The 20,313-nt window shown below is 45.0% G+C and overlaps 1 protein-coding gene across 1 annotated transcript in view; it reads left to right on the top strand.

The window, feature by feature from the left end:
- Positions 1 to 20,313, top strand: part of SPOCK1 (SPARC (osteonectin), cwcv and kazal like domains proteoglycan 1) — a 541,468-nt gene that overhangs the window by 20,088 nt on the left and 501,067 nt on the right. The window lies entirely within an intron of this gene.

The raw sequence follows: 20,313 nt of genomic DNA, 5'->3' as shown, positions 1-20,313 counted from the left end.
GGCCCACTGCCTGAGAGAACGAATATTCCCTCTTCTAGGTGGCCTCAGTGGTTAAGCGTCCTCCTCTGTCACCCTCTTAAATTGCACTTGAGAGGGACTCACACCTCACTGGGAACCTTCCGTGTTCCAGAAGGCTGAAGACCGCCTTCTCCCCTCTCTCACCCTCTTCTTACGTGGGTTGGGGAGTGGGTGAGAGCCTGTGGGGAGGTGGGGGGTCAGTTCTGTTCCTTTATGAAGCATCCTAGATAAGAATCATTCTTTAACATCTGGAAGCTTGTTGCCTGACCCTTTTTTTTTTTTCAATGTATAAGAATTTGGTGCCAAACTTTGGTCATAGTCAAGTTTGGGAGGCAACATAAGTCTCACTTAGGCCTAAACTTAACTCTACTTTGGCAACATAGTGTAACAGCTTACTGATAAGTAGGAAATCTTACTAATACCTTCTAATTTAAAAATCCTCTCGACTTGCCTGTAGCTTGTGTGGGCTAGCTCTGGAACCTTTGCTAAATGCAGATTTCTTCTTCTGTCCAAATTAACTACGGGCTCACGAGAATGTGTGTTTAATTTCTTAAAACAAACATTTTATTGGGTCATTTAGTTTAACTTCCATTTAAAGTGGAACCAGTGATGATTTCAAATCTGAATGTCCCTGCTATGACTTGGATGCGGTAATTTTTAAATTGCCTTTCTGTGATATGGGCACCGGTCTCACCCCCCGGAGCCTGCCAGTTCAGGCACCGGTGCCCAGGCCTCAGGCCTCATGTGTGGTTTCTCTCAGCTGTCGGGAGATGACTCCAGCTCTAAATTCTGTGCTAGCAATAGTGACAGCTGATATCGAGTAAGATTTAGTGTGTCCCTGGCACTGTCCTAAGGTAGCCTTGTCACCTCTTCGCTGCGCTACTCCCCCTCCCCTGCGGGTGTGTAACCACACACAGTAGTACCAGACATTCAGTGAGCAGTTACTGAAACGGCAGAAGGAAAAACCAGTTCACTTGTGACTGTAAAATGCTTTCACCTCTCTGATGGCTTCAGTTCCACCTTGATTGATGCTGGCTTATTGGTTGAAGGAACAGGAGAGTTGGGGGCTGCCTTAGCCAGTTCCTCTCCTGCCTCCCCTTTTGAGGAAGGAAGCTTCCCTTTTCAAGACTAGAAACTTTAGCCTGACTAGGTGGTGGTGCAGTGGATAGAGTGTTGGACTGGGACGTGGAGGACCCAGGTTCGAGACCCCAAGGTCATCAGCTTGAGTGCGGGCTCATCTGGTTTGAGCAAAGCTCACCAGCTTGGACCCAAGGTCGCTGGTTCGAGCAAGGGGTTACTCAGTCTGCTGAAGGCCCACAGTCAAGGTACATATGAGAAATCAATCAATGAACAACTGAGGTGTTGCAACGAAAAACTGATGATTGATGCTTCTCATCTCTCTTCGTTCCTGTCTGTCCGTCCCTATCTGTCCCTCTCTCTAACTTTCTCTCTCTCTGTAAAAAAAAAAAAAAAAAAGAAAGAAAATAAATAAATAAAAGACTAGAAACTTTAAATCAGTGCTTCTCAAACTTTAACATGTATGTACAGAGTGAGGCAAAAGTAGGTTTACAGTTGTTTGTATGGAAAATAATACAGTAATAAATAATAATACCAGAATAAACACTGTGTTTTACATACTCACAACTGTACACCTACTTTTGCCCTGCCCTGTATTCCAGGAGCCAGGGCTCGGGGTCATTCTGCACCCAGAATCAGGTCCCAGCCCCAGGCCTCGGGACTTCAGAACCTAAGTGCATAGTGGTCTCACACAACATTAGCCGCTTCCCCCAAATATCTGATATTCTGTTCTGTTGCATTTTTAGGTCTATAGATAAATGAGATAAAATGGAACATAAGCTTAAAAGGCTTTATTGCTGGTTTAAATACTCACAATGCCACAATCTGCCGCAGACAGATCCGAGTTGTGGTTAAATGTGCAAACAATTACTCAATTTATTTTCATCTTGCAGAAGTTGAAAAACAAGCTGTAATCACGGTGGATGTTGTTCATTTTATTCCAAAAGCCACCATTTTTTTTGTGTTCCTGATTGGACTTTATTCTTGGCCACCAGAGGAGTGGGCTTTCACACCAAGCATGCTATTTCACAGGGCATTCAGAGGGCACGCCTAAATATGGCCAACAGCTGGGGCTCTCCTAAAGATGCTCGTTCTAGCTCCTTAAAGAGACAAGGTCCATCTGAGCCACTGCCCAAACCGTCCTATTGGACAGTCAGTCACATCCCATTGCATTGAGTCCTGGTCTTTAGGTGAGGAAGGAGCCCAAAGCCATCCCTGCTTATTTTCTGCCATTAGCACAGGCTCCAGGATCATACTGCCAGTGCTCTGCCAAGACCTAGGACAAGTTACTCAACCTCTTTGCCTACTTTTCTCATCTGCAAATTAGAGATAATAATAGAACCTGCATCACAGAGTTAATGTGTGGAATAGAAGAGTATACATATTAAGTGTTTAGCACAAGATCTGGCATATATTAAGTTCCCATTATCATCAATAATATTATCTAAAAAGCTAATAGAGAAAAAAATCTGTGTATTAGTTATCTATGACTGTATAGCAAATTACCCCAAAACTGAATGTCTTAAAACAACAAGCATTTGTTATCTCACAGTTTCTGTGCATCAGGAATCCATGCACAGTTAGCTCAGTGACTCTGCCTCATGGTTTCTCAAGGCTGCAAACAGGGTGTCACCCAGGGTGTCGGCTGAAGGCTCAACTGAGGGAGGACTGGCTTCCAAGTCCACTCACGTGGTTGTTGGCAGGACCCAGGCCCTCCGTGGCTGGAGTGCCGAGAGCCTTAGCCCCTCAGTGGTTGGTGACCAGGGCCTCCCTGAGGTCCTTGCGCATGGCCTGTCCTCTCACTGGGCAGCTGGCTTCTGTTGGAGCAAGCAGACAGAGCAAAAGTGGGCATTCAAGATGGAAGCTAAAGTCTCTTTGTGATCTATTTTCAGAAGTGACATCCCAAACATTTGCCATATTCTTTCTGTTAGAAATGAGCCACCAGGTTCTGCCCACACTCAAGGGGAGAGGATTACACAAGGGCATGGATACCAGGAGGTGGCGATTGTTGAGGACCCTCTTTAAGCTCTGCCAATTATAGTCTGAAAAACCAAAGTCTTCACGACAGCTTCCAACTCTTCCTTTCCTTCTTTCAACAATAGTTCCGTACCTGTTCTGTGCCAAGCACTACAGAGGCCTTGAGAACACATTAAAGAACAGAGACATGTCTTTGCTTTCATGAAGCTGATAATCTAGCAGGGGAAACAGACATTAAAGCAATAAGGCAAATTATTATTGAATTAAAGTTGCGACAGGTGCTATGATGAAAAAGTACATCATGTAAAATTGCAGGAAGAATGTCATCCACTCAGGATTCACATAAGGCCTCCCAGAGGAGGGGAGCCAGGCTGACTGAGGGACAAGGCAGCAGTAACGAGGCGAAGGGCAGGGCTAGGAAGTGGGACAGAGGGCAGACACAAAGGAACGGAATGTAGGAACTGCACTGTGAGATCGGACATACCCTGCACGTGGTGGGCTCGGTAAATGGAGAGGTGGAGGCAGAACTGTGTCCAGGCAGCATTACACTGGCAAGTTTCTAATTGGCCCCTGTTCTCAAATTTAATTCACAAAACTAAATTTAATTCACAAAACAATCCAGATATACTGGTTCTCATGATTTGGATGTGATCTACAAACAAACACCATACGAACAGATAATTAAACCCGTTTTGGTCTCAATCTTCCAGACTCTCAAACTTCCAATATATTGGGGGCTTAGGTTATTTTAATATGTCCAGGCTTCTGTAATAGGTCACAGTACCCCTAACCAAAACCAGATTTCATTCTGATGAATTATTGCTAACCAAAAGCACTCAGAACAATGAAGACTCTTTCTCATTCTATTTCATTAAATTCAATCATTTTTTTCCCCCATAAATAAGGCTGCTAAATGACTCCTGGAGTTAAAGAGAACACGAGAATGCTGATCTATGGCAGAAGTTCACAGGAACACTCTGAATAAAGATGCTTTTCTGTGGATTCCCAAGGTTAGAGAACAGACTCAGAAACAGATGCAGCCCAGTGGGGTTTAAATAAAAACTTTTCCTCCAAGGCATTCAGATTCTGCTCAATGCCCTCTCTTGCTTGCCAGCAAGCTGCTGGTTCAAGTGTCAGACAACCACTAAGGACACATTTCAATATGTCTTTCACCCGATAACATTTATACAGGAAAAGAGGTTCGCAATCTGGCCTAAGACACTTCCAATAAATGGCTGTCACTGTAACCCTATTGACAAAGGACCATCTTTTATCAATGCTGTGACTACTCCTGTTTCATGGCTGGTAGTGAATACATACCTAATGCTGCAATTAAAGTTTGGGGGTTGGGGACACATGTTTATTTTATTCAAAAGTCGAGTGTCCACTGTGAGCGGCTCTGGGAACAGCACACCTCCAGCCCCACTTCCCTCAGACCTAACACCAGGGTAGAATCCCAAGGTCAAAGGCACAGACAGAACAAGGCGGAGGTGGTCAAAGTTGCATGCTTTCCTGGGGAAGGAAGGGGGCGTGGGAGAAAACAGGAAGCAGGGCTGCCCACAAAAACCCCTCGGACAGGTTGTCTGATCACCCACATCAACACTCCATCCATGAGAATGTGGGGAATGGGGGTCGAGAAGAGTGGACCAGGGGAAAACAACTTCACAAAAGTTTGGGGCAAGCTTTTACAGCAGCATTAGGAAACTGCAGGAGCCTGGAAGCCCCTAAGTTTCAAGTTTGTTGGCTGGAAAAGACGCCTGTGGCTTGGAGTCGAAAGCACTGGATTCCAGCTTCAACAAATGAACTCTGCAGCCCTTAGCAAACATCTTCCCTCGAGAAGTGAACAAGTGATGCTTGAGTAGCTACTACACGGTCAGTGCTGGGCTGGCTGTGGGGATGGCACCGAGGAGGGTCAGGGTCCATTGCTGCCCCTCAGGGAATTTAACACAAAAAACAGAAGCATAATAAAACCTCCAGAACCTGCCAGGATGAATGACTTTTTTGTGATTCAGTCCTCAGCGAATTGGGGCTAAAATGTTAAATTCAGGAGCTTTCACAGTTAAGTGCTTTTAAGGTAGAATCTTTCAGAAAGATACTATCTTAACATTTACAGTTTTTTTCAAGGGAAAAACCCCCACAAACACTGGATCTGCTGGATATCAGTAAGAATCATAGAAAAAGAAGTTGGAAGGTCTCATGATCAATAAGTTTGGAAAACAATGAATTGAAAAATTAAATCGGTTTCTTTGCTACAGGACTTCTCAGAACCTATAAAAAATGAATGGGTCTTGTGAGCATCTAATGGGATGTGAAGTGCTTCCCCAGGGAAGCATCGTTCTCGTTAAGGTCTGTGTGGTGCGCTCTGGAAGATGGTGTTGTGCACTTCCCTTTTTCCTTCAGCAGGTGCTCTGGGTGGCCCAGATGGTCTAATGTGGCCCTGAGTCACTGTGATGGGGGATGGACAGAAAATGCCTTCCCGGAGCTGGCCACCCTTGGCACAGTGCACTTGTCCGGGCGGCAGCTCTGGGCGGCGCCCCGCCCAGTCATGCTCCGTGACTCCCTGTGCAGCTGGGTGAGCTTTCAGAGCAGTACCACCCGCTCCTGCAGTCGACACCAGGGGCTGGCTGCGAATGCCTTCCGTGTCCTGGAACACTGCCCCCCACCCTCCATATGGTGCTTCTCTGCAAGTTATCTTCCACTGTTGAAAGCCCTGCCCCCTTTAGGAAAATTCCAGACCACACTGACCTTTCCCTGCTCCGTGCATGGAGCACAGATGGTCTGCAAGATGTTCTTGGCCCTTACCTGGGCTCTGCCTTATGACGCTGCTGTGATTCCTGTTACACCTCCATTCTCTCTGACCACTTTTTTATGGAAGGGTTTGTGGGCACATCCTCAACTAAACAGTTCATTCCACAAAGGCAGAGACTCTGTACAGCCCTGTGACACTCAGAACACAAGCTTTTAAATTTTTGCTGATTGACCAAGAAAAAATTAAAGAAAAAATACAAGGTATTGTTATGAAAAGAGGTCAGCCAAGCTTGGCCAGCAGCCTGCATCCCTCCTGATATAAGAGCTATGCTGTTTGTCTTATCCCTGGGTACAGTGCGGGAGACACGGCCGTCCCCCTGCTGCGGGGGGGGGGGACGGACCTGAACAGCGGTTGAAGAGGCCATAGGCACATCTGGGAAAGGCCGCTGACCTGGTGGCTGCTGGGTGTGGGACCTCTAAGACCCCAGCTGGCCATTATAGGGGGTCAATACTTGCCAAATCCAGTCTGGTGGCTCCTGCTGCCCAAGAAGCCATGCTCTCTGCAGTGTTTGGAGACCACGTTGGTCTAGGCTTGACAGAGGCAGAAAAGAAATCTGCCTGATTCAAGGCATTGGTCCAGTAGATCACCAACAATGAACAACAGCAGACCCGGCTTCCCTGCCTCTGGTACCTGAAGAAAGGCTGTGCCTGGAGGGAGCTGCCTGGAAGTCTGATGGAATTTCTCCAGCCTTTTGGGAGGCAGTGTAGCATGACAGGAGTGTGGGTGTCTGGAGACAGACTACCCAGGTCTGAATCATGGCTCTCTAGAGATTAGCCAGCTGTCCTTTGGCAGTTTGGTTAACGTCCTAAGCCTTAGTCTCCTCATATGTAAATTGAGTTGAAATAATTCCTTTTTCATAAGGTTGTTGTGAGAACATAAGTGATAACGGCTTGATGTGCTTAGCCCAGCACTAGGCGCGTAGTAAATGCTCATTGAACATTGGCCATTATCAATCACCACTCCCCTTAACTCTGCTCAGCCTCCAACCCAGGCTGAGATCTCTACAGCCACATGGAGTGAACCTAGACTGATCTATTCAGATGATACATGCTCAGAAAAGGAAAACCATTTTCACATTAATTAGAACAGTGAATTTTGCTGCCCTCCTCACCAAATTATAATACACCCCAAAGTCAAATGGCTTGTTTACTCTCTTGCTTTGCCACTTAATAGCTGCAAGAACTTGGGCAGCTTCCTCAGCTGTAAAAATGCCAATGGTATTAGCATGAGTTTGTTCTGTTGTTGCAAAGGTTTAGTTTTCAAGCAAGAGTAGCTGCTCTTACTATTTGTGTAATTGTATTTGCCAGCTGGGAGGAAGGTCCACCACTGCTGCTTCTGCTGCCCAGGGTGGCTAACAAGCATTGCTGGGGACTGCAGGGCCCTGTAGCTTTTGTGAAAGCCCAGAAGCAGTCCCTTCACCACCCAGCACAAGTAATCATGGCACCTGGGGGCCAACTGGGGACCAGCAGTCAGTAGGTGAGACCCAGGGCAAAAGACAGCCAAGCCGGGAAGAGCAGCTTTTCAGCTGCAAGGAGGGAAAAAGGCTCATCCTCAGAGCTGGAGGGGCCTCGGTACTCCCTCCACCTCTCAGCAGGGAAATAGGAGGCTGGGAACAGGGAATCAAGGAACTTGCTGCTTGGCAATCAGCACAGAGGTAATCACATATCCACGGGCTTTAAAGGCGCGGAAATAATGGGCCAGAGTGATTTGTCCAGGTGGACTGGGCAGGAGGGGAAGCAAGCAGCTGATGGGGTGAGCAGAGAGAAGTGATGAAAACGTCCTTCAAGGTGCAAGCCGCCATCCTGGAGTCGGGCTCTCTCTCCACTAAGGAAATCATCTATAGAGCAGCTTGCCGAGGACTCCTGCTACGAGTTCCTGGGAGAACATACCTGGCATACTAAGCGGGGGTGGGGGGTGCTCAGGCACTGCTGGCAGACTGAGTGCATTCAGAGTGGGCCTTAGGGATGGGGCATTCAGGAATGTTTGGTCTGGGGCTGTAGTCCTTCAGAAACAGAGCTCCTGGTCAGGCAGGGGCTTATTCCTGTCCCTGTGTTCCCTTTTGATACTCCCATCACCACATTTTCTAGAAAGAAGGGAGATAGGCCAGGACAAAAGGGGCCCAAACCTTAAAAGAATATAGGAGATGATAACACAGAGAAAAGAAATAGTACAAACTTCTCAAGTATACACAAATGCTCAGTGCAAATGAACAGCTCACTGAGGTTTCATGTTTCACCTGTCAAGACAAAAATCCAAAAGGTGATAGCCCAGTCCGCTCACCAGCTGAAGTGAAGTAGGCACCCATACCCGTTGCTGGTGAAGTATTAATCAGGGCAACCCTGGGAGGGGAGTGTAATTTGGCAATACTGTTAATGCTACCAGTGCATAGACCCTTTGCATATACTCAAGCAAACCCACTTCTGAAACTTAACCTATAACTACAGCTACACATGAGTGAAATGAAGTTTCCATAAGATCATTCATTAGAGTATTGTTTCAAATAACAAAACACAGCAGCAACAACTCCAATTTCCACCCGTAGAAGACTAGCTAAATAAAGTGTATCCAGACAATGGTGTAGCAGGAATCAAAAGAGGACAAAGATGCCCAGACAACTTGATAGAGAAAAAAGGATTTTAACAGCCGGCGAAGCATGTGGGGCTGATAGCACGAAAGACACAAACTCCCCAAAGTTAGAGTTCTTACATCGTCTATACCTTTGCAGCTTTAGCTTTACGTGACAAATGCCTGATTTCCATGACTTCTTTGTTTGCAGACCTAGGTGACTTTCGTGTCTCTGGGAGGGGAAGGGGTAGGAGAGGAGGCTGGAGGGTCTGTCCTTGACTACAACTCATTCTTCTTGCTGGTACTGCAAGTTTATTTCAAGGAACTGATAACAAGCAGGGACCACAGCTGTGCTTTATTATTTTTCAAACTTTTCTGTCTGCCCTTGCTCCCTCAGTCCTGAACACTGAGGTCACAGGCTTGAGCGTAAGATCCCAGACATTGCAGGCCCCCCTTTTCTGCATTCTTCTTGTTTCTCTTCTCTCAATGATTGTTTGCAATAAAAGAATGAGGACCCAAGAGAAAAATGGGCACTATTTGTAGACAGACCATGGGAAAAGACACAAAATATATGAGATGCTGAACTTCACTTGTTATAAGAGAAATGTAAATTAAAACTACACTGTGATAACATTTCTTACCTATCATAGTTGCAGAAATTTGAAAGCTTCATCACGTAGTCTGTCAGCAAGGCTGTGGGGAAGCCAGACTGTCATATGTCGCTGGTTGGAGTGCCAAATGGTTCAGCCCATGGAAGGGGATTTAATACTATCTTACAAAACTGCATGCTTTTACTCTGACCCAGCAATCCCACTTCTAGAAATTTACCCCAAATATATAACTTGACAAATATAAAACAACAGATGTACAAAGCTGTTCAGTTACCTTTATGATATGCCAGAAAATATTGAAACAAGCTAAATACCCATCCACAGGAGATCAGGCAAATAAACTAGTATAAATACACACGGTGGGAAACTTCTGTCACTGTACTAAAGAATAAGAAAGATCTTAATCATCTGCTATGGACTTTTTCTTTTTTTTTTTTTTAACAACTTTTTTTTTTTAAGATTTTATTTATTCAATTTTTCAGAGAGGAGAGAGAGAGAGAGAGAGAGAGAGAGAGAGAAAGGGGAGGAGCAGGAAGCATCAACTCCCATATGTGCCTTGACCAGGCAAGCCCAGGGTATCGAACAGGCAACCTCAGCGTCCCAGGTCGACGCTTTATCCCACTGCGCCACCACAGGTCAGGCCTGCTATGGACTTTTTCGATGATATATTGTTAAGTGGAAAAAGTCAGATACAAAAGTGCATATGATACACACATGCAGAGGAAACACACACACATGCACATACACTCACATACTTTTTATAGACAGACACAGAGCAGCGGTAAACTAGAAGCTAATGAAAATGGTTACCTATAGGAGGTAGGGGTAACAGAGGAAAGAAGAGCAATAGGGAGTAAGATTTCTATGTAGACTTTTTAATATAGTTTTGATTTTGAACATTTAAATATTTTACAGTTTAAAATAAGTAAATTTTAAAATGATGAAAAAAACCAAACTCTAAAATTGAATATAAACACTAATAAACCTAAATGTATATTAAAAAGGGGACAAAATCACTTAGAAAATAAGAATTTGTTCAAGAAATTGAACACACTATTCTGACTATAAAGTCTTGCTGGACATAGTTTAAAGAGAAAATGAACTGCAAAGAAATCTTGAACTTTACTTTGTAGGTTTGTTGTGTGTGGTAACATTGGTGCTATAATTTCTAGATTCTCTTGTGTATATAGAAGAATAAAATTAACGAGTAATTGTATTGATATAATTGGGCATCAGGATTCTTATTGTGGGTAAAATAGAGAGCTCTATGGCATCTAGCAGTATAGTATTAGATTTAAATTGAAGGTAGCAGGATGAGCTCATAATTTACATAATTCCTACCTCCATGCGCTTAAAGAGTCTAAAAGTAATGACATGTCCCAGTAGTGACAAGCATGTCCAACACCTAGACTTTAGTTTCTAAATACCAGTTCTCATTAGAAGGAACAAGGACTCTGAATCAGTGTCAGGTTCTGGGACTGGGGGTGGGGAAGAAGTGCAGAATAACCCAGGACATTTCCTTATGCCAGAAAGCAAAAGCGTGCCTATAAGGGTGTAAGAGCAAACTTGAGTGGATTCCCATAGCCAAACTTGAAACAACAGGAGCATCAGGAGGGATAACAATGACAACGCATTGAATGATGACAGACTGAATTTTTAAAAATCCATATGTCCACAGTGCCGAAGTGTCCCTGAAAAGGTGGGAGATTAAGGAAGCTCTTCTTTACTGAAGAACACTAGCTAAACAATATAGAAAGTATACAATTGGAAAATCATCACTTTCCCATACCCAATTGATAAAAGCAAGGACCATCAATGGGTACCAAAACCATTCACTGGGCAAAAGGTTAAGAATAGGATATTCACATGGTCTCAAAATTCTATCCCATGGATTATTTATCTAGTACAAAGGGCATAGGTACGTTTGTGATGAGGAATCTGACAGACTCCACCTTAACCAAGTCATCAAACTAAACATGCCCAATAGTGAAACAAATTGGCATTAGATGCCTTATGTGGTACATGGGGAAGTACATAATATCACCCATCCAGTCCTCTTGCCAAAATGTCTAATCATGAAAAAGCAATCAGACAAATACAGATTGTGGGACATTCATTAGAACAAGTGGCCTCAACTCTTCAAATATGTCCTAAACCAGGGGTTGGGAACCTATGGCTCATGAGCCAGATGTGGCTCTTTTGATGGCTGCATCTGGCTCGCAGACAAATCTTTAATAAAAAAATAATAACATTAAAAATATAAAACATTCTCATGTATTACAATCCATTCATTTCCTACCGCTCATGTTCATGGTTGCGGGTAGCTAGAGCCAATCACAGCTGTCCTCCGGGACAACACCAAATTTTTATTGGCTAATGCCTAACGTACATGGGTTGTTGTATTGCTCTCATGGAATTACATTTTAAAATATGTGGTGTTCATGGCTCTCTCAGCCAAAAAGTTTCCCGACCCCTGTCCTAAACGATCCCCATCCCCAAAAAGGCAGAGGTGCTTTTATTTCTAGAGAAAAGATGACATGGCACCCAAATGCACTATTCAATATCTGGCTAGATCCTGGAATGAAAAAAAAAAGCCACTTTACATGATCTTTTTAGGAAGTAGAAGAAATTTTAATGTAGACTTGATAGTGTTATTGTATTAATGGTAAATTTCTTGGGTCTGATAATTTTATTATTTAAAATGTAGTGTTGTTAGGAAATGTAGCAGCTAAAGTGTCTTAAAAATAAAGAATGAAGTTTTTGATGTCCTAATATTTTAAAAAGTCTCTTCAGAATATTTTATATCACAAAGGCAAGATAGAGATCGGTGTATATCTAATATTGCCTTGGTTTAAAAAGTGGGGAAGAGGTGACAAATTGTACAGTTTTATTTGCTTGTATGCTTGTATGTGCACTCGTGACTTGGGAAGGACACACAAAACAGAAACGGTGGTTACCTGGGGCAGGTAGCAAAGAGGAGCAGGGAAGAGACCAGGGTAGAAAGGACGCAGGTGGGAAGAAGTGTATTCCCTGTGTACTTTCTAAAATATTTGGAAATATTTTAGACTATTGGTTGGTGCAGTGGATTGAGCATCGACCCAGGACGCTGAGGACTCAGGGTCAAAACCATGAAGTTGCCAGTCCGAGCATAGGCTCATCCTGCTGGAGCACGGAGTTGCCAGATTGAACATGGGATCATAGACACGATCGTATGGTCGCCAGGTTGAGTCTGAAGATCGGTGGCTTGAGCCTTAAAGGTCAATGGCTTGAACCCAAGATTGCTGGCTTGAACCCAAGGTTGCTGGCTTGGCTGGAGCCCCCCAGTAAAGGCACGTATGAAATGTAATCAATAAAGAACTGAAATGTGGCAACTGTAAGTTGATGCTTATTGCCCCCCCCCGTGCAAAACAAAAACAAAAACAAAAACAATAACAATAACAATGAGTAGGTATTATCTGCTAATAAAAAGTGAACATTGATCTTTAGAAGAAACATAGGAACCTAGAAAGCGGAAGAAATAGGTCAATGAGAGGACTTAGGAATCCAGGGGGAGGCCTAACCTTTTCCTGGAGGTGTTACCGATGTCTTTGGTATGCAAACTGTGGTCTCAGCTGAGTGGGGGAGAGCAGGTGTGTGCTTCAACAAAACTTGTCAAAGGTATTCCAGTCTTGCATGTTCTTGTTTCCTGACAATTCAACAGTTTTTTCTAAAATTGATCCTAAGGAAATAATTATAAGAATGAAGAAAGATTTAATTACCAAAAATGTTCATAGCCACATCGCTAAAACAGGGGAAACCCGGAGACATCCCCAATGCAAGTGAACAAACAGTACAGGCCTATTGAAATAAATTATAGGATACTCAGAAGAGGTGGTCCAAGGATGTGCCATGACACAGGGAGATGTTTACGTAGCATTTAAAGTGGAAAGGGCATTTGCATGACATAATTTTATTTAAAATGATATATACTGCTAACAACATTAGGGAATATTTCAAAATGAATATGAAGGAATAAAAAAAGCAGCATTTGAATTTTTTTTATTAAGCAAGAACATCAGAAAAGCAAACGACAGGTCAAAGGAAGTTGTTCAATTATGCAACTGAGATGCAAAACCAACTTTTATTTCATTGGTGAAAATGCACTACACAAAAGGCTGAAAGCGCTGGAGTATCTGCATGGTCCCTGATCCCCTCATTTTGTCAGCAGTATATATATAGGTATATAAAGGCATAAAGCAATATAGCTGTCTTTGGCTGATGAGATTATAGGCACTTTATTTTTTATCCTTCTGTTTATTTTCTTAATCTTCAAAAAAGATATTTTATAATTATAATTCTTTTTTTTTTTTTAAATAGGGAATTTGTTTTTGAAGTAGGACTGGCAAATCCCTGTGTGGACAGTTTAGGGAGAGGTCCAATCCAGACACCTTTCCCACTGATGTCTAGCTTGAGAACAGACTGCAGACCACTTGGAGTTCGGAGACAGGCATTGTGCCTCCAGCTCTTGTAACATTCCTCGGTGTAACCTGTGATTGGGGCAGGGGCAGGTGGTGTGCAGCCCACTGGCTGGGATATCAGAACAGACCTGTCAGCCTGCGCCCGCCCCGAAGAGCAGCTCTGCACAAGAGTCGGTCACTGTCCGCTGGACCGTGACGGTCCATTCCCCCACTGACTCTCCAGGGAGTGATCACACTTGAAGGGACAGCGCATCCTCCTCTTGACAGAGTGCCCCTTGTCAGCTCAGACAGCACCTGAAGCTAAGCACCGCTGTAATAATCTGACAGAAGCACACATCAGCATATTTTTATGACGCTGGAAAGAGAGATGCTGGCTTCGTGTAATGAGGCTGAAAAATATCCCAGTTTCCGTCAGCTTGCTGGCTGCCAATCCAGTTAACACATGAGGTTTGCTTCTGTCATCATCAGCACAGCATTCTCAAGAGTGGAGGTTTGCAGTCCAACCCAAATCGGAGCTCCCCTTCTTTTCATCAGCTCTTCCACTTGGCAAGGCTCTTACCAGCTTGGAGCCTCCCGTCCCTCAGGGGACTCTGGGAGAGCCAGGATGGGGAAAAGGGCTGCGTGTGCAGTGCCTGGCACAGAAGTTTAGTGTGCAGGGGTGGGCAAAAGTAGGTGTACACTTGTGAGTACACGCAACACAGTTTATTCTTGTATTATTATTTATTAATTATTGTATTTTCCATATTAACAACTGTAAACATGCTTGTGCCCACACCTGTATATGTTTTTCCAGAGACATTCTGGAAGATCGAAACTCCTCTGTTGTCTATTTGTCTGTCCACTGGTGTGCTTGTGTGTCTCTGGCCTTAGTATCGATTATTGCCAACTTCTCGAGAACTTTGGAGTTGCATCACAATTGCTTCATGTAGATTCACTTTGAGTGATGAACAAAGAACCAGGCACGCACAGATTGCAAATAAGTGTTGGGGATAAACCGTATATCGAATGTGTAAACTACTTGAAATGTTGCTTCAGATAAGACCTTATGATCTGGAAGCGTACCTGTGTGTCTGATAGTAAAAGCCTCTGATTGTTCAACAGAACTTTCCTAGCTAAACAAGAACCGAGTTTGGGCTCTTATGAAAGGATGAGTTTACAATTTGTTAAAATATAAGTTTGTAGGCCATGGCCGGGTGGCTCAGTGGACAGAGAGTTTTCCCTGTGTGCCGAGGTTGCAGGTTTAATCCCTGGTCAAGGCACAGCACATATGAGAAGCAGCCAGTGAGTGCACAGCTAAATGGAACAGCTGAGTGTAACAATGAGGTGATCTCAATCTCTCCCTCTCTTCTTCCTACCTTCTCTCACTCTCTCCCTTTCTTATCTCCCTCTACCCCTTCTTTTCTCTCTCTCTCAAATCAGTGGAAAAATTTTTTAAAAAGTATGAGCTTCCTGACCTGTGGTGGCGCAGTGGATCAAGCATCAACCTGGAATGCTGAGGTTCCCGGTTCAGAACCCTGGGCTTGCCCGGTCAAGGCACATATGGGGGTTGTTGCTTCCTGCTCCCCCCCTCCATCTCTCTCTTCTCTAAAATGAATAAATAAAAAAATTTTAAAATGTATGAGCTTGTACAGTGGTCTTCATGCTGTTGGAAAGGGTTTGGATGGAACTTGGGCCTTCCGTTCTCAGGCTCTGCTGTGCCCACTGTTCAGCTCTCATGATTTGAATTTGTTTCCAGCTGTCATGATTTTGGCAGCCTTTTGACATTGGAGTTGTTTTCTGATCTCAGTGAGATCACAAGTGAATTAAATGAGTTATTTGGTAGTCTCTTCAGCTTCTAAATTTGGAGAACTGTGTTCATTTAGATTCATAACTTACATTTTCTTTATGGCAGTAGTTTATGAATATAACCAAAATGGGTGACCTCGGTGCCTGTTAGTTACTTCTTCCCATTCAGCCGTGATCCTGGGTTCTGGTATTACCTGGTATCTCCCCGTTTTCCATTGGTTCCACAGTATTGTTCTCTCTTGGCTTTCTGACCTGATTGACGTCTCTGCCTTTTTGTCTAGGTCCTATTTTTCGTCTCAACCTTCAAATTTTGGTGATTCCCCAGGGTTCCTTCCTCAGGCTTCTTTTTACTTCATTAATCTCTCCTGGATAATTTAATTTACTATGAAAGCTTTTACAACCACTTATATGCTCATACTCGAACTGCGTCTCTCCAGCCCTGGGTGGCGGCTCCTGACACTGACTGCCCAGTTGCCCAGGGACATCTCCCCCTGGCTGTCCTGTCCTCATTGGCAGTTCCAACTCAGCGTGTGTGGAAGTGAGCCCCTTCCCCTCCTCCTTGTCACTGTGAGCGGCATCGCCATCCATCCCGTCACCCAGCTCTGTGGGCTGGTGTCCCCCCTGGTCTATCTCGCTTCCCCATCCCGAGCCTGTCCATTAGACCTCCTGTGCTCTCACACCGTCTTTGCTTTCCTGACTTCCTGTCTGTCCGTCTCCTCATTTAGCCCCTCCCTCCTTTCTTGCCATGCCGTCTTCAAGCCAGCTTGCTTCCAGCTCTGTATTTCTGAAACCCAAATATGGTCTTGTCACGTCCCTGCTAACATGCTTCAGTGGCGCCCCACTGTCCTCCAGATAAAGTCCAGATCTTACTGTGGGCTGTGAGGCCCTCTGAGATTTGTCTCCTGCTCACCCAGAGCTGCACAGCGCCTACCGCTGCATCAAGCTGCCCGTAGCATCCCAGACCGGACATGCCATGGCCTGCCGGTGCCATGGGCATGCTCTCCCTTTAACCCAATTGTTCTCAGCTGGAGGGTTTTTTTTTTCCTCCAGGGGACATTTAGAAATGTCTGAAGACATTTTTAGTTGTCACAACAGGAGTGGGCGGGAGAGGGAGTTGCTACCGGCATCTGGAAACCAGGGATACTGCTGAGCTTCCTACAGTGCACAAGGCAGCATCACAGTGAGGAGCTATCTGGCCTGGTGTCAGTAGTGCCGAGAGTGAGAAACACGGTCATACTGCATGGAGAGCTTTTGTACTTTTTCCCAGGTCACGCACAGTCAGCCTCTGTAGCTTCTGACTCACTGTAACCTGGGCAAGTGACCTGACTGTTCTGTGTCTCAATTTCCTCATCTACAAAATGCAAGTAATAATATAATAATTCTACCTCTTATGCATGTTGTGAGGAGTAAATGTGTGAAGAGAAGTACATTGGGACAGTATCTGGGACATAGTGATTGCTCAATAAATGTTGGTTGCTAGAATCATTATTGTTGCTTGATCTATTTAAAAATTTTTGTTTTTGACCTGCTCATGTAGAGTGGGTCACCTTTTCCCTGTGTCATACTAGACTGCGACGCTCCTTCAGGACTATGTCTCAGTGTCTGGGACAGAGGAGACACCTAATAAATATTTGCTAAATGAATGAATGATTCCATTTGCATATATTTTTATATTATAGATTCAGAGTTCTCCCCAGATACAAAATCAACACATGTTGGCACTGTTAAGCAGGGTGTCATAAATGTTAGCTATTATTATTAATCTATCATTATAAATATAATTTGTCATTATATGTTATTATACAATACATAGTCCTCTGCTCCCATAAGTCTTCATTTTCAAACAGTTTTTCTCCTCACTGAGATGTTTTGGTGTCAGCTCTTCATTACAAGTGCATTTTCCTCACAAAGGCTGTGTCTGGGGAAGTGATTTCATTGTAGACCATGGGTCCCCTGGGATGTTGGCAGTGTACTGGAGGCGGCCCATGACACGGTGAGGTTGTCACATGCACCTGTGTACTCTTTTCCTCAAGAAACTGGGTGAAAACCCAGGCCTTCCCAGCTCACAGGGCAGATGTGTCCCCCCGCAGCCCCGATGGAGAGTTCCGCCCTCTGCTCTGATGGGGGTGTTGGGGTGAGGGCTGTGAATCACCGGGCTGGCCTTTCTGATTGCTAGGCTCTGGGGAGATGGAGAGACGTGCAGGGCTTGAACAGGGATGTATCACCCTGGGGTGCATGTCATGGGAGGTCATCTAGCTTGACTGTAGAGTTCTCTGGGACTTCTGCCATGGGTGGAACTTCAGGCCAGACACACATTTGTTGTTATTGTTTCCTACCTGACACGTCCCTTCTCAATCTGGGAAATTCCACTCATTCTTCATGGCTTTGTTCAATGTCCAGTTATGGGTTCAGCCACCTTGCTGTGCACCTACTATGTGTTAGACCCTGTTCTAGATGCCAAGGAAGCAACAGTGAATGAAATAGGCCAGTTCCTGGCACATATTGTGGTGGAGGGGCAGTAAGCCAGTGGACACTCGAGGTTATTCCAGAGAGTAAGGAACCCCATGAAGACAGTTCCACAGGGTGATGTGAGGGGGAGATTCCTTTAGAGGGCATGGTCAAGGGAGCCCTTTTTGGGAGGGACATCGGAGCTAGCCATGAGGATGTAGGGACAGACCTTGCCAAACTAAGGGAACAGCATGTGCAAGGATCTTGAAGTGAGAATGAGCTTGATGTTCCCATGAAGCTTTCTTTGTTTCTTCTGGTGAGTTAATTGGTTTTTATTTGGTCCTAATCTGCTTGTTCATCTCTATGAAATACTAAGCACACTGCGTATATATGTATTTTTTTAGTGACAGAGACAGAGAGAGAGAGACAGGTAGGGACAGACAGGAAGGGAGAGAGATGAGAAGCATCAATTCTTCGTTGTAGCTCTGCAAAGCCAGCGACCTTTGGGGTCATGTCTATGATCCCACGATCAAGCCAGTGACCCCGTGCTCAAGCTGGTGAGAACACGCTCAAGGCAGATGAGCCCGTGTTTAAGCTGGTAACCTCGGGGTTTTGAACCTGGGTCTTCTGCATTCCAGTCCAATACTCTATCCACTGTGTCAGCGCCTGGTCAGGCAGCATACTGCATTTTAACTTAAGTTGAACACATTTCTTCTTATCTCTCATCCTTTGCAGACTCTCATAACCTTTCAAGAACACTGTGTCTGAAATAGGGGAATTAGTGGCGATAGCTAACATGTATTAAAAACCCTGCTGAGTAGTGCTGGGCAGGTGTCTCCCTGTGTAATCCACGCCGTAACCTCACGAGGTCCAGACCACTGTAATTCTCATTTTTCAGATAAGAAAACTGAGGCACAGGCTCAGTAAGTTGCCGGGAAGGGCTGAGCTGGGGTTCTGAGCTAGGCAGGCTGGTCATGAGTCGGCCCCTTGACCAGTACACCATCTAGCTTGCTAGTGTTTGTGGCACGCAGGGGAGGTTCTGACCTGAGGAGGCCTTTGTCACCTGCGTGTGTGAGCTGTAGCCTCGCCTGTGTTCAGCCGCAGGTGTCCCGATGACCTGACTGCTGCAGTTGCCAGGCTCTGGCTGCTGCCAGGGGACCAGCAGGCACAGTGGGCATAGCTGCTGCCTTCTGGGCCTTTCTGTGTCCTAGTTGTGTAGGATAAATGAGCATGCCAGCAACAATTGGAGGAAGCAATAAAACAAGCTGCACCAGTGTGAAATAAATTAAATAAAGGCATCTGCGAGGACCCGGTGGCCTAGGCGCAATCCCGCTGCCCGGCCTGCAGGACCTTCCCGCACCCTCGCCCCTGATGTGAGTGAGTGAGGAGGGCAGGCCCAGGCGGGAGCCGGGGCCCTCGCAGGCAGAGGGTCACGCTTCTCATCCTGCCTCCTGTCTGGGACTTGACAAGTCTCCTGGCTCTCTGAGCCTCAGTTTCTCCATCTGCAAGATGCTGATGATGCCAACACCGGCCTCAGGGGATTTGGAGAATCACAAGCGATGGTGGGATGAGAAAGCGCTTTGTAAGGGCTCAGATGCTGCAGGAATGGTGGTGGTTGTGAGTATGAGATCACAGGCAGGTTTGCTGGAAGATGTTTTTGAATTATCTGAGCGTTTCTTTTATTGTCTCTTCATCTCGTTAGTCCCAGTAAGTGAGGCTTGGCTGCATTTTGCTTTTTCCAGGTTAGGCTGAAATTTCCTCAAAAAGCAGCTCTGCTTTTCAGAAAGCCTCATTAGCACCGGGACGCAGGAGCAGAGCCCTGCACGAGCCCGAGTGTGGCCATGGCTTCTGGCCTAAGCCTTCTAGCGGCTCTCATTTCAATCGTAGTGGGATCCCAGCGATCTGACCCTGCTCTCTCTCCCCTGCCCTTCACACCACAGTTAGGGCACTTTTATTACCAACGATGACAGTATTTCAAGCAACTGTGCCCAAAAGCTGCTTCGTTAATGAAGACATTTCTGGAAATTTCTTTTCTCACTGACTGTGTGTTCAGCAAGTTCCCTGTTGCTTTTCCCCCATCTGATGTGAACACATACAATACCCAGCTGCCAACATTTTGGATGCAGATGGTTTAAAAGGAACTAGAAACTCTAGCTCTAGACTCTTTAAGATCTGCCTGAGCCTCACATCCTGCTAAACAGATTGTCTACTCAGGGAGGTGAAATTTCATGGCTCTCCCGAGACATGGATTGATTAATTATTTCACTCATTTGACAAACATTTATCAAGCATTCATATTTATCCACATTTATCAAACATTTTTAAAGATGCTGTAGGGACAGAGGGTAAACAAGGCTGGAAAGGTCCCTGCTCATCTGGGTGTTAAATTCTATAGGGATGCAGACAACAAAACACACATTTAGGGAAATTAGAATTTCTGATAGAGCTAACTGCAGTTGAGAAGATAGTGTAGGGTGCACCTCTTCTGTGGGCACAAGAATTAAATAAGAGTGGTCAGGCAGGCCTTGCTGAAGGGCTGCAAGTTAGGGGAGGCAACTGAATTAAC

The sequence above is a fragment of the Saccopteryx leptura genome, chromosome 6, assembly GCF_036850995.1.
Source record: "Saccopteryx leptura isolate mSacLep1 chromosome 6, mSacLep1_pri_phased_curated, whole genome shotgun sequence".
NCBI lineage: Eukaryota > Metazoa > Chordata > Mammalia > Chiroptera > Emballonuridae > Saccopteryx > Saccopteryx leptura.
The sequence above is the reverse complement of the archived record's forward strand: the minus strand, read 5'-3'. Positions and strand labels throughout refer to the sequence as shown.